This window comes from Antechinus flavipes, chromosome 3 (genome assembly GCF_016432865.1).
Source record: "Antechinus flavipes isolate AdamAnt ecotype Samford, QLD, Australia chromosome 3, AdamAnt_v2, whole genome shotgun sequence".
NCBI lineage: Eukaryota > Metazoa > Chordata > Mammalia > Dasyuromorphia > Dasyuridae > Antechinus > Antechinus flavipes.
Window position 1 is genome coordinate 328,891,095 of NC_067400.1, and position 12,104 is coordinate 328,903,198.

A 12,104-nucleotide genomic window follows, 5' to 3' on the forward strand; every position below is an offset into this window, starting at 1 on the left:
CAAAATGATCCCCTCTTGTAATAGTTTCCCATTGATGAAGGACCAAGCATATGACTTTTTTTTTTTTTAAGTTCTACCCAAGGTATGTAGAGCACCTGGGCTAGATGTTGGAAGTTTTAAAGCTGAGAAAAGTCATGGCCTGATTCCTCATGGAATTTATAGTTAGTAATAAGGTGAGACATACAAGGTAACTTACTCCCTTTCCCATGATGAATATAAAGAGAGAGGAGAACAAAACAAAACTACTTTAGAACTGAAGAAGAAAAGTTCATTATCAACAATGGCTATTATGAAAGGCTTCACGGAGGAAGTAACAATGGAAACATATATTAAAGGACAGGTAGAAATTCAATAGGCAAAGAAGATGAGGGAAAATGATTTTAGGCAGAGAAGAAATTGTGAGAAAAGGTCATGAGATTGTGAAGCCAGAGGATTTTTTTGGAGGACAATTTAGAATATAGTTTATGTTGGAGAGAAGTAGTGTGAGATAAAATGAGAAAGGCAGAATAATATATGAGTTCCTGGTAAAAGAGTTTGAACCTTACTTCATCAGCAGTAGGAGTGCCATTGAAGATTTTTGGGCAAGAGTATTTCCCTTCTTATATCAAATGTCCAAATGGCAGTGGGAAGTGGAAAGCCATTCTTTTTATATTATTTAAGCAGGCAGATTTTTACATTGACTCTGTATCTGAATAAGACTGTCACAGTGTACATGGACAGTATAGTTTGGGTATACTTGCAAACTCCAAGTAATATTATTTCCTTTGGGTTTCCTCTTATGCTGGTTCATGTTTCATGCAGAATATAGACATAGATATAGTTATTCTCCTAGGGACCATAACTTTCAATTGTCTCTTAGTTCCCATAACCTGTATATTTCATTTCTTATTTTAAGGAGAATATGAAATATGTTACTTCTTCCTTTCAGCTTACTTCTCATTACAACTCCCATTACCCTTACTATAGAGATTTTTAAAAATTGCTTTCAGATTTGTTTGTATACTTTAAAATTGTAGTGTTTACCCCCTCAAATTGTCAATCATGGAGCCTGATTAAGTCAATGTGGGTACCTCAAATGGAGAGCTATGAGCAATGTGGTCTTGCCAACTGAAATGCCAGTGAGACTTAGGGAAGAGGCCATGATTACCTTGACCCTATTTATTTTCCCCCATTATATGTTTTTAAAAATATTTTTATTTTAATAGTATTTTATTTTTCCAAAAATGCAAAGATAGTTTTCATCATTCACAGTTGCAAAACCTAGCATTCCAAATTTTTCTCCCTTTCCTTCTCCTCCCCCTTCTCAAGGCAGCCGACAGTCCAATACAAGATAAATATGTGCAATCCTTCTAAACATATTTCCATATTCATCATGCCACACCAAAAAAATCAGATCAAGAAGGAAAAAATAAGAAAAAAAGTACAAGCAAACAAAGAACAACAAAACAAAGTTTCCATAGCAATTTTTTCTGGATGTGGATAGCACTCCCATCACAAATCTATTGGAATTGTTTTGAATCATCTCATTACTGAAAAAATCCAAGTCCAACATAGTTGATCATTGTATAATCTTGTTGTTGCTGTGTACAATGTTCTTTTGGTTCTTCTCTTTTCACTTAGCATCAGTTCATGTTTTTCCAGCTTTTCTGAAATCACCTTGCTCATCATTTCTTACAGAAAAGCAATATATCATTACATTCATACACAATAACTCATTTAGCCATTCTCCAATTGTTGGGCATCCATTCAATTTCTAGTTTTTTGCCACTTCAATATGACTATTACAAACACTTTCAAATGTGGATTCTTTTCCTTCTTTTATGATCTCTTTGGGATACAGACTAAGTAGAGATACTGCTGGATCAAAAGGCTTTTAAAATAGATTATTGAGCATTATTCCAAATTGATCTTCAGGATGGTCCCTATTACATCTTAAAACACAATTTTAGCATTTTTTTAAAAAAAGTTTTGAGTTCCAAATTTTATTCTTTCTTCTCCTCTCTCTTTCCTGAGATGGTAAACACTAGGTACACATTATATTATGGTAAATGACCATAGTAACTTAATATTTGATAAATCCAAAGCTATAAGCTTTTAGAACAAAAACAGCTGGGAAAATGGAATAAGTTCCATATTCTACTGATCTCTATTGTCATTTGAGAGATTTCAGAGGAGTGAGAAAGCTGTTTTTTCTTTAAAAAAAAAGTTGGGGCACAATAATAAAAAGCTTCCATTCTGACCAAAACTCAACAATAGCATAACAATTTTGATTATCCATCAAGTTTGTTCAGTGGGATACAACCTGTGTAAGCTCTCCTGGCAAATGCTAAATTTGTTCATTTTTTTTCCCTCTCTGAAAATGAGAAATGATGTCCTGTGGCCTCTCTTTTTGATTTCTAACCAAGAATATAATGTGGACAGATAAAAAAAGATGTACGTACCATGTATAAATGATAATAACCATGACAAAGGAAGCTCAAGGAACATTAATAAAGTAACTTATCTCTAGTGTAGCACCTTATGTAAGATGCATTTTTCTCTAGAGCCAAATAGGAAAGAATACATATAAATAAGGAGATAAGTGAGGTCCACACTCATAAGATATAGCGAGGAAGGAAAGACCCTCCAGAAGGGAAAGATTTTTTTTTCTCCAATGCAGGTAATTGGCACAATGGGGGCATGATTTCCATTTAGCACAACAGAATTTAACATGCAAATTGACACTCAAGATTCTATATTCTATGTATACAAATTCTGGCAAACATTTTTATTGAACAGCTCTTGCATCCATTTCCTATTTACCATTCACATGGTCATTACTTTAATGTGAGCCCTCTTTATCTCTCATCTGAACTATAATAATAATCTCCTAATAGTATTCTTGTCTCCATTCTTTCCCCTTTCCAATCCATTCTGCATATACCTGCCAAATCGATATTCCTAAAGCATAAATCTAATCATGTGATCCTTTCCAATTAAAGAAGCTTCAGTGGTTCTCTGTTATCTCCAGATAAAATACAAATTCCTCTTTTTGGCAGTTGAAGCAAAGAGTTTCTAGAACAATTTCATATTATTCTCTTTTGGAAATACATCTTTGCCGAGCTGGACTATCAGCTATACTTAACTGTAAATGACATTATGTCTCAACTCCATGACTTTTCTGGTTTGAGGAGGGAACTACCCCCAAAGCTTGGAATGTTTTTTTACCTTCATTTCTGATTCTTGGAATCTCCAACTTCCTTCAAAGTTCTACTCATAGGTCATTTCCCCCAATTCTTTGTGTAACCAATGTTTGGTGGGAAGGAGTTAAAGTTATAGACAAAGCTTGGGATAATGCTCCCCTTAATAGTGTTAAGGAATATAGCCTTTTACTTTGAACCTTTCATATTCCAAGACCCAAAATATTTATTGGAGCAGACAGACATAATTTTAGTTTAGTGTCTGTCTCAGATACTGAAGCTAAGACCTCTGAGCACCCAACCCTATAGTGCTTCCAAGTTTGCTTATTCCTCCTTGTGGCTGTTGCACTGACTCTTACAAACCTCCTCAGAGGGAGCAAGTTCTTCAGATCTTATCTAGCATGAGTGTGTCTATCTCTCAAGAAAGTGAACAACACACAGCTTACAGATTTTGGCACTTCAAGTGTTCTTCCATGCTCTGTGTCCCTACCCTCTGCAAGATTCAGGAAGTAGAAAGATAGAAGGATTTTGGATTCAGATTAAATATGTTAATTGTACCCTTGGTCAATGGTTATTCTTTCTTGTATTCTTGTTTAGAAATGAAAATAATGCTGTTACTGATCATTGATTTTGCCTTTTACCCCTAGAGAAGGAAGAGACCTAGTTAGTTTGGGGAAGCCCAAATTTTGTATAAAGTACTATAGAACTGAGAGTTTGTCTTTTTTTGTATTTAATTATAAGGAATCGATATACCTAAAATTTGTAGATGTTAGCAAGGAAAATTATGAAATCTCCTCTGGAGATTCTGAGGCAAATAATAGCCATTGGTTGAGTTATATGCACTACTAGTAATGGCAAGTGCATGGACTGGATCTCTCAAGATATGGTGGAAAGGGTACTGGACCTGGGGTCAGAGGTTTTTGATTAATTGTCCAACTCTCCATGATTCCATTGGGGATTTCTTGACAAAGACACTGGAGTGGTTTGCCATTTCCTTTTCCACCTCATTTTACAGATAAGAAAACTGAGGTAAACAGGATTAAGTGACTTACTCAGGGTCATTCAGCTGGTAAATTTGAACTTAGAAAGAGTCGAGGCTCCATCCACTGTGCCATTTAGCTGCCTCTGGGTTTGTCTCTTACTAGTTATGTAATGTTGGGCAAGATATTTAACTTCTCCAGACTTTTATTCCATTTTTTCTATGATGAAGGAGTTTGACTAGATGATTTCTAAGATCTCTTTCAGCTCAAAATTCAGGATTTTATCAACTATGATCCAATGATTCTATGATCTATGATGATTTCAGTTAATCTCTCTGGGCTTGTTTCCTTGTTTGTAAGGTGGGGGAGATAGGTCTTGATGACTTTTATGATACTTTGCTCCAAATCCGTGATCAAATGATCTTAATTATTCTTCCACTATGCAAATGTCTTAGTATTTCTATTTCAATCTCTGTGCCTCAACACATGAGATTAAATCTGAGTCCTGGACTTGCAGGAAAAGGGAGATCCAATCCCTAAGTGAATTCTTTCTTTTAGGAATAAGAGGGAAATATCTAATGAAATTAGTCCAGTCTTGAGGCTGGGTGACAGTAGGACAATACATCAAGTCAAAAGGAAGTATCACAGTTTGCATGTGGAGCACTAGAAATAAAGTAAAGATACGTTGCAATTTCACATACTCTGCCCTCCAGTTTGGACAGAGCACTGGGATTTGTGGGAGTTGGTTAGAATGCACAACATTGATTTCGGCATGTACACTCAGCTCATCTCTCACCTCTGCCCCCTCCACTTTGCATAGCCACATTCTTAAGCGGGAAAGTTCTGGTTATTATCCCAGTTATGGGAACCATTTCCTTTTCTGTTTTATTTGCCCTTATCCTCACATTTCTCTGAGTGTCCTTTCATTGGCTGCCTTGATCTGCTCCCACTGAAATGCAATTATCAGAAATCAACCTCTCTCACCCATTTCTGCCCTAAGCAGCTTTTGCCCACTGGTGAATATCATATTGTGCTGGAAAAAGTCAGCAACTAATACTAATAACAATAAAATATGTTTGTATTTTTTAGATGACTTTTTCCATTGGGGACTCCCTTGTCAGAGTCAGGCAGGCACTGAACAGAGTACGTATGTATATGAGCTGGAAATAGAGAGAAAGAGAGAGACCCAGCCTGCTGAAGCCTTTCTCTGACAGCTAATTTCCATTTTTCGGTATCAAGGGGTCTGTGCCAGTAATTGGCATGCAGATTGTGTCTGATGGGCCTGTTATACAGAATAAAAGAATCTGCTAGTTAGAATAAGCCAACCCCAGGCTGATGGATGGGGCATAAGGAGGTCATTTCAAAAGGGAAATTTTATATTTTTATAGATAATATATGTATATGCATATATGTTCATATAATCATCATATATGTGCATATAAAATCATACATGTATATGTTTCAGATGAATTTTATTTCCCCTCCCTTCTTCTTTATCCAGAAAACTCTAATCTTTCATATTTCATTGAGACAAATGTTGCTTTATTTCTTTTCCTCTGTTTTCCCTTGAAGGGATATTTGATGGAACCCACTCTTGGTTTTAATAAAGTGTTGGGGCAAAGGAGAAATTAAAGCCGTGTCATGGTTCATTAGCAGCCTAGGATCTTCCAGGATGGGTCCGGGCTATGCATTATACTTCAGGAATTAATTGGTAGAAGGTGTTTCTCCCTTCCATCATTCTTAATCCAGAGTCTTGGATGTAAAGAGCTTTTAGAGAGCAACAGAATACATACCACTTAGGATTTTTCTTTAGCTTTGTCTAAATCATTCTTTAGGATTTTGCTTGCTTTCCCCACCTTTATGTGTTGGTCAGCCGAGGAAGTACGGCATTTATAGAAATTTGTATATTTAAGTTTGCAAGATTTAACCATTGTGAATAATGTTTCTCTGCTTGATTGTAGCCATCAGGGATAAATAGATTTTCCTCAGAATTCTAACATTTAAGATATAAATCCTAGAGAAAGGCCAGCTTGAAAATGGTATCTTCATTGGCCTCTGGCATCTCAATATTTTTATCAATTCAGGATCCACCTCCCAGTTTCTTCATTTATACACAGAGAAGGAGATGTTTGCCAAAGAAAATTTGCTCTTCTGAAGACAGAAAAATTTAGCTATTGTCTAGGATTCTGGTCATAAGTTAGACACATACACACAAACAGAGACACAGTCACAGACACAAACACACACACACACACACACACACACACACAGAAAGATGGCCATCACATGCAAGTTTCCATGGGTGCTAGTTTTGTTAAGAACTAATTCATCATGGAAATGCCTAGTAACTATTCTGTAAGAAACTTTTCAGCCAAACTAGACTGTGACATGACAGATATTAAATAAAGGCCTTGAGCTCCCTGACATATTTTTTATAGAACAATTACAGATGGGTTGTTTTTGAAAAAATGGGTTTGCAGCCTGAAATGACTTTTGGTGCCATGTAAAACAGGAAAGCATTTCCAGCTCTGCCTGGACAGATATCTATCCAAAAGATAGGTAATTCATGGGCATCCTGAGTCAGTTTTACTCCAGGATACAATGTACTTATTGAAGGTGGCGACTGATGACAGGATAATAACAATAACAACAATGACAAAAAGAAATAAATTTAGGCTGGAGGATCAGAGGTCAGAGGGACTCATATTTTATAAATGATGAAATGTCAAGTGAGATGACTTGTCTAAGAGAGAATCCAGGTGTTTTGACTCCAGAGTCACTGAGCTTTGCCCCATACTACTCTCCTGCATTTACTTGTAAACATGGCTTTTGGTTATTGGATCCAAATAGCCAAGCTTTCCATATACACAGATAATTGAAGAGAAAATTTCCCACAGAATCATAGATTTTTAGAGTTGGAAGGAGTTTTAATTGTTACCTTGTTCCACCCATTTTTAAAATTTTGGCACATCCTCATTCCTGGCAGTTTTGCTTCTTAATGCAGTGGTCATCACAGCTGGACAAAATATTAAGTTAAATCTCTCTTTCATCAAATAGCTATTGTGTGGCCCTAAATCTTCTTCTTCAGGATAAACATCTTAGTTCTTTCAACTGATCCTCATGTGATAAGGACTCAAAGTTTGAGAGGTAGCAAGTATAGAGAAAAGATCACTGATCTTGAAGTCAGAGAACCTGGTTTCAAATCCCACTTTGGTATGATCTTGGGCAAATTGCTTAACTTCCTTGGGTCTCCCTCATCTGTAAAGTGAATGGCTCTTGATCTGTGACTCTACAACTTCTTTCCCCATTCTAGTTGTTACTCTCTGGATATTTTCATTGTTTTTCTTAAACCATGGTACTTAATAGAATGTACTGCTCGAAGTATGATCTGATCAAAGCAGAGGGAGCACCTTTTCCTGTTATCTTTGAATCTTTTAAGGTTGCTCACATTAACTTTCTAAACTGTCACATCACAATGCTGCCTATATGGAGATTGCCTTTTCCTAAAACTCCCAGATTTTTTTCAGATAAAATGCTACTAAAACTGCCATTCCCATTTTGTGGGAATTGACCCACATATGACATTGATTTTTTGAATCATTTACATTTATTCCCATTTTAATTTTATTTAGCCAACTGTTATAACCTTTCAGGACTGTGACTCCACTGTATTAGCTCTTTATCTGCTTTTGAAAATTTAATGAACATTTCATGCATACTGTTACCCAAGACAATGAAATAATATTAAAGAGCCCAGGACCAAAATGAAAATTCTTAGGTCCTTTTGCTCTAAGTCTAAACTCTTTGACTAAAGAGAATCTACCAAATTGATATTAAACCTTTAAACATCCGACTAGTACTTGATCCATTCAACTAGTACTGGATTCAATTAATTGCATTATCATCTAGCCCAGAGATATTAAACTTCTGTCTGTGGGCCATAGTATCTGGAAAACTCCTTTGCAGGAAGTCAGATCAAAATATAATTGGGAGATGCCTAACAAAATAAATAAAAATTAATATAATATGTATAATATTAATTTTTTCCCTAAGTTTACATTGCAGCCTAAAGGAAACTATTTCTATTTGAATATGATACTATTGATTAGCTCATGGATCTTTATTTTTTCCCCAACAAGAGTACTCTGAAAGAGTTTATCAAACACCTTGATAAAGTCTCAACAAACTATAGCCATGGCATCTTCTTGATCTACTAGGTTACTAACTTTGTCAAGTGCCTCCTCCCACCCCCCCAAAATAAGGCATGGCTTGTTCTTAACAAAGTCTCTTGTTCTTTGTAATTATTGCTTCCTTTTCTGGATGGAAATTAACCGTCGCTTTAATATTCTGTTTCAGATGTTTTCCTTGTATTCAAAATCAAGCTTATTGGCCTAAACTTTGCAAATTAAATTTTCTTCCCTTTTGAAATTGAAATTTGAAATTCTGAACATCTGCCCATCTTTCTAATATTACTGACAGTGGTTCAGTAGTCATATATATAAATGTTAATTCTTTCAGTTACCCAAATATGTAGTCCAAGTAGGCCAGGTTATTGGAATTCATCAGATACCATCTTACAATTTTCTTGTTTATCTCAGGTATCAATTTTCCTTCTTTTTTTTCTGTCACTTCTAGTGCAAAGGGCATTTGTCAAAGTTCACTTTCTTTGATAGAGAAAAATCAACATAGAAGTTGTCTAAAGCAGTCCATAAAAGCCTCCATCCAAAAACATTCCTTTTAATTCATTGCAGATGCCTGAAATTCCATCATGAAAATATTCTACTAATATAAACCCTATTAAGTATTGCTTAAAATGAGTAAAGGAAGGATGGCATAATTATATAGAGCCAGGAAAACCTCTACTTCTTGTCACTGACTCTTACTGGTTATGTGACCTGGGGCAGGTCCTTTAACTTTATAATATCTTAGGCTACTCTAAAACTCTAAGTTACAGAGAAAGTGTTTGCTTTTCAGAGAGTTTTTTATACCAATTTATACCAATTAATAATTTATAAATTTATACCAATAAATTTATAATAATATATTATTATATTAATATATTAATTATATATTTAAATTATATATCATATATAATAAATTAATATATTAATATAATATATTATAATAATAAATTATAATAATAATTTATAAATTTATACCAATAAATTTATAGATCCAGTCTGTTCTTATTCATAATGGAGAAAGAAAGAATTAGAAGATGAAAAAGATGGGAAAATGGAAAGAATGGGAAGGAGGGAGCATGTTGTAGGGAAAAGGACACTGAATCTCCAATTAGAAGTGGGTTTTTTTCCTCCTACTTAATTTGGGTCACCTTCCATTTGGGCCTCACCATTCACCTGGGCTATCCTATTCAGCCCACAAGAAACAGAAATCTCTAGTCTAGAACTCTCTCCTCTCTCCTTGTTCCTCTCAACATCCTCTGCTCTTAAGTAGGTTCTTTCAGTTTTTAGATTTGCTCTGGGGTGTAGCTGCCAAGATCATAGGGTGAATGAGTCAATCTTCACTGCATTTTTCTATATCTAGTCAGTCTCAGACCCCCATACTTCATCTTTTCCAGCTATCTAAGAAGACAGCAGGGCCCACAAAGGGCCACCTCTTATGATCACTCACACACTTCTCCATCCATACTTTGATTTTCATTTCTTGCTTAGAGAACAATAATGAAAAGAGATCACTGGGGTATAATAAATAGATAAAAAGCTGGCCTCTGAATGTGTAAGATCTGAATTCAGATACAGTCTCTGAATTACTGGCTTTGTGACCTTATAAAATTAATCTAACTTCTTTGAACCCTGAATATATTGATGAATTTTAAGTTGCAGAGCAAGTGCCAGAATGCTTTAGGAGAGAGTTTTCTTACAAATGATTTTCTATACCAATAAAATTACAAATCTAGTTTAAAATATTATTGATATTTGAAAAGATGTGAATTTTGCAAACTATAAAGTGTTTCAGATGCAAGCTGTATCTTTCATGGCCCTTGGTGTTTCCATCATGGCTCCTCATGTCCCCATCATGTCTGCACTCAGAACTCTAAATTCCAGTGGCTATGCAAGCATGGATCAGAGCTCCACCGTCAGCACCTTTCTGAGGCTGATCAGGCTACTTAAACTGTTTCAGCTTGAATCTGGACACTAAAAATAGACACATTCTTGTGGATTATTCCAAAAACTTCACCAGAGAAGATGTAATTGAAGATGCTTATTGAACTGGCTAATATCTCACAGAGTGGAAGATGCTTGAGAAGAAATGTTCAAGGAAAATAAGATCAATTTCACTGAGGACCAGGCTTGCTCCACATGGCATTGTGAAATTGCTCTAATAGACTTATGCTTGTGGATGGCAAGGATGTGGTACCAGAGGTGAACAAAGTGCTGAAGAAAATGAAAGCATTCTGTCCATGGTGGAGTCTGGAAAGGCTACATCGGGAAGACGATTACAAATGTGAGCAATATTGGCACTGGAGGTTCTGACTTGGGTCCTGCAATGGTGCAGATGCCCCCGAAGCCTTACTCCAAAGGAGGTCCTCATGTCTGGTTTGTCTCCAATATTGACAGTACCCATATTACCAAGGCTCTTGCTGAACTCAATCCTGCAACTTTCCTCTTCATCAGTGCATCAAAGACATTCACCAGTGCAGACATAGCTAAGGAGTTGTTCTTTCAGGCAGAAAAAGATCCTTCAGCTATGGCAAAGCATTTTGTGACCTGATCTGTTAGTGTCCCGAAAGTTAAAGACTTTGGAATTGACATTGAAAATATGTTTGAATTTTGGGATTGGGTTGGTGCATGTTACTTGTGCTCAGCTATGGGCTTCCCTATTGCCCTGAATATTGGTTTTGATCACTTTGAACAGCTGTCGAGGGGGTCATTGGGTAGACAACTGCTTTCTCACCACTCCCCTGAAGAATGCCCCTGTGCTGCTTGCCATGCTAGGTCTCTGGTACATTAACTGTTATTGATGTGCTATGTCCTATGACTAATATATATATATATATATTGCTTTGCTGCCTACTTCCATCAGGGTGATATGGAGTCTAATGGGAAGTATATCCCCAAGTCAGGAATCTTGATTGAATACGTGCCCCATTGTATGGGTAGAACATGGATGAATGGACAACCGGTATGCTTTCTACCAGTTTATTCACCAGGGTCCCTGGATAATTCCTTGTGACTTTCTCATCAAATGCAGAATCCAATCTGGAATGGGCTCCATCACCAGATTCTTCTAGCCAACTTCCTAGATTAGAGTGAAGGGGAAGATAGCAGAGGAAGCACAAAAGGAGCTGGAAGCTATACCTAAGATACCCTGAAGAATCTGTTGCCTCATAAGGTCTTTGAGGGAAATCATCTTACTAATTCCAGGGTCTTCACAAAGCTCACATCTTTCATTCTTGGAGATTTAATTAACCATGTATGAGCACAAGATCTTTGTCCAGGGATGTCAATAGTTTTGATCAGTGGGGAATGGAACTGGGAAAGCAATTGGTTAGAAAAGTGAGTCTGAGTTGGACTCTGATAAACCTGTGACCTCTCATGATATTTTCACCAATGGGCTCATCAACTTTATCAAATAATACCGGGCCTAAGTCATGAAGCAACTAGCTGCTTGCCCCTGTGACCCAGTCTGATCTCTGTTGTGTGCCTATTTGGCTACTTTCTGCCCTGTCACAAAGAGATCCGCTTGTCATCCTTTAAGGCAGGGTCCTTCCTCCTTGTCAGGAAAACAAGTCCTACCTACCTTTAGTCTGATGGATTTTTAGTTTTTTAGTTCTCAATTCTTCTTTCTTTCGCATCATACAAGTGCTTAGCCTTTCCATACTTTTCAGGGCTGATCTAAAAAAATAAAGATGGTTGGCAAAGAAAAAAAAAAACAAAAATGAACAAACCCTGCCAAAACAAACAAACAAACAAAAAAGATAGGA

The 12,104-nt window shown here is 36.3% G+C and overlaps 1 pseudogene; it reads left to right on the forward strand.

Annotated features, from left to right (window-relative positions):
* Positions 1 to 280: 280 nt before the first annotated feature.
* LOC127557208 (glucose-6-phosphate isomerase-like) lies at positions 281 to 11,768 on the forward strand (annotated as a pseudogene).
* Positions 11,769 to 12,104: the final 336 nt, after the last annotated feature.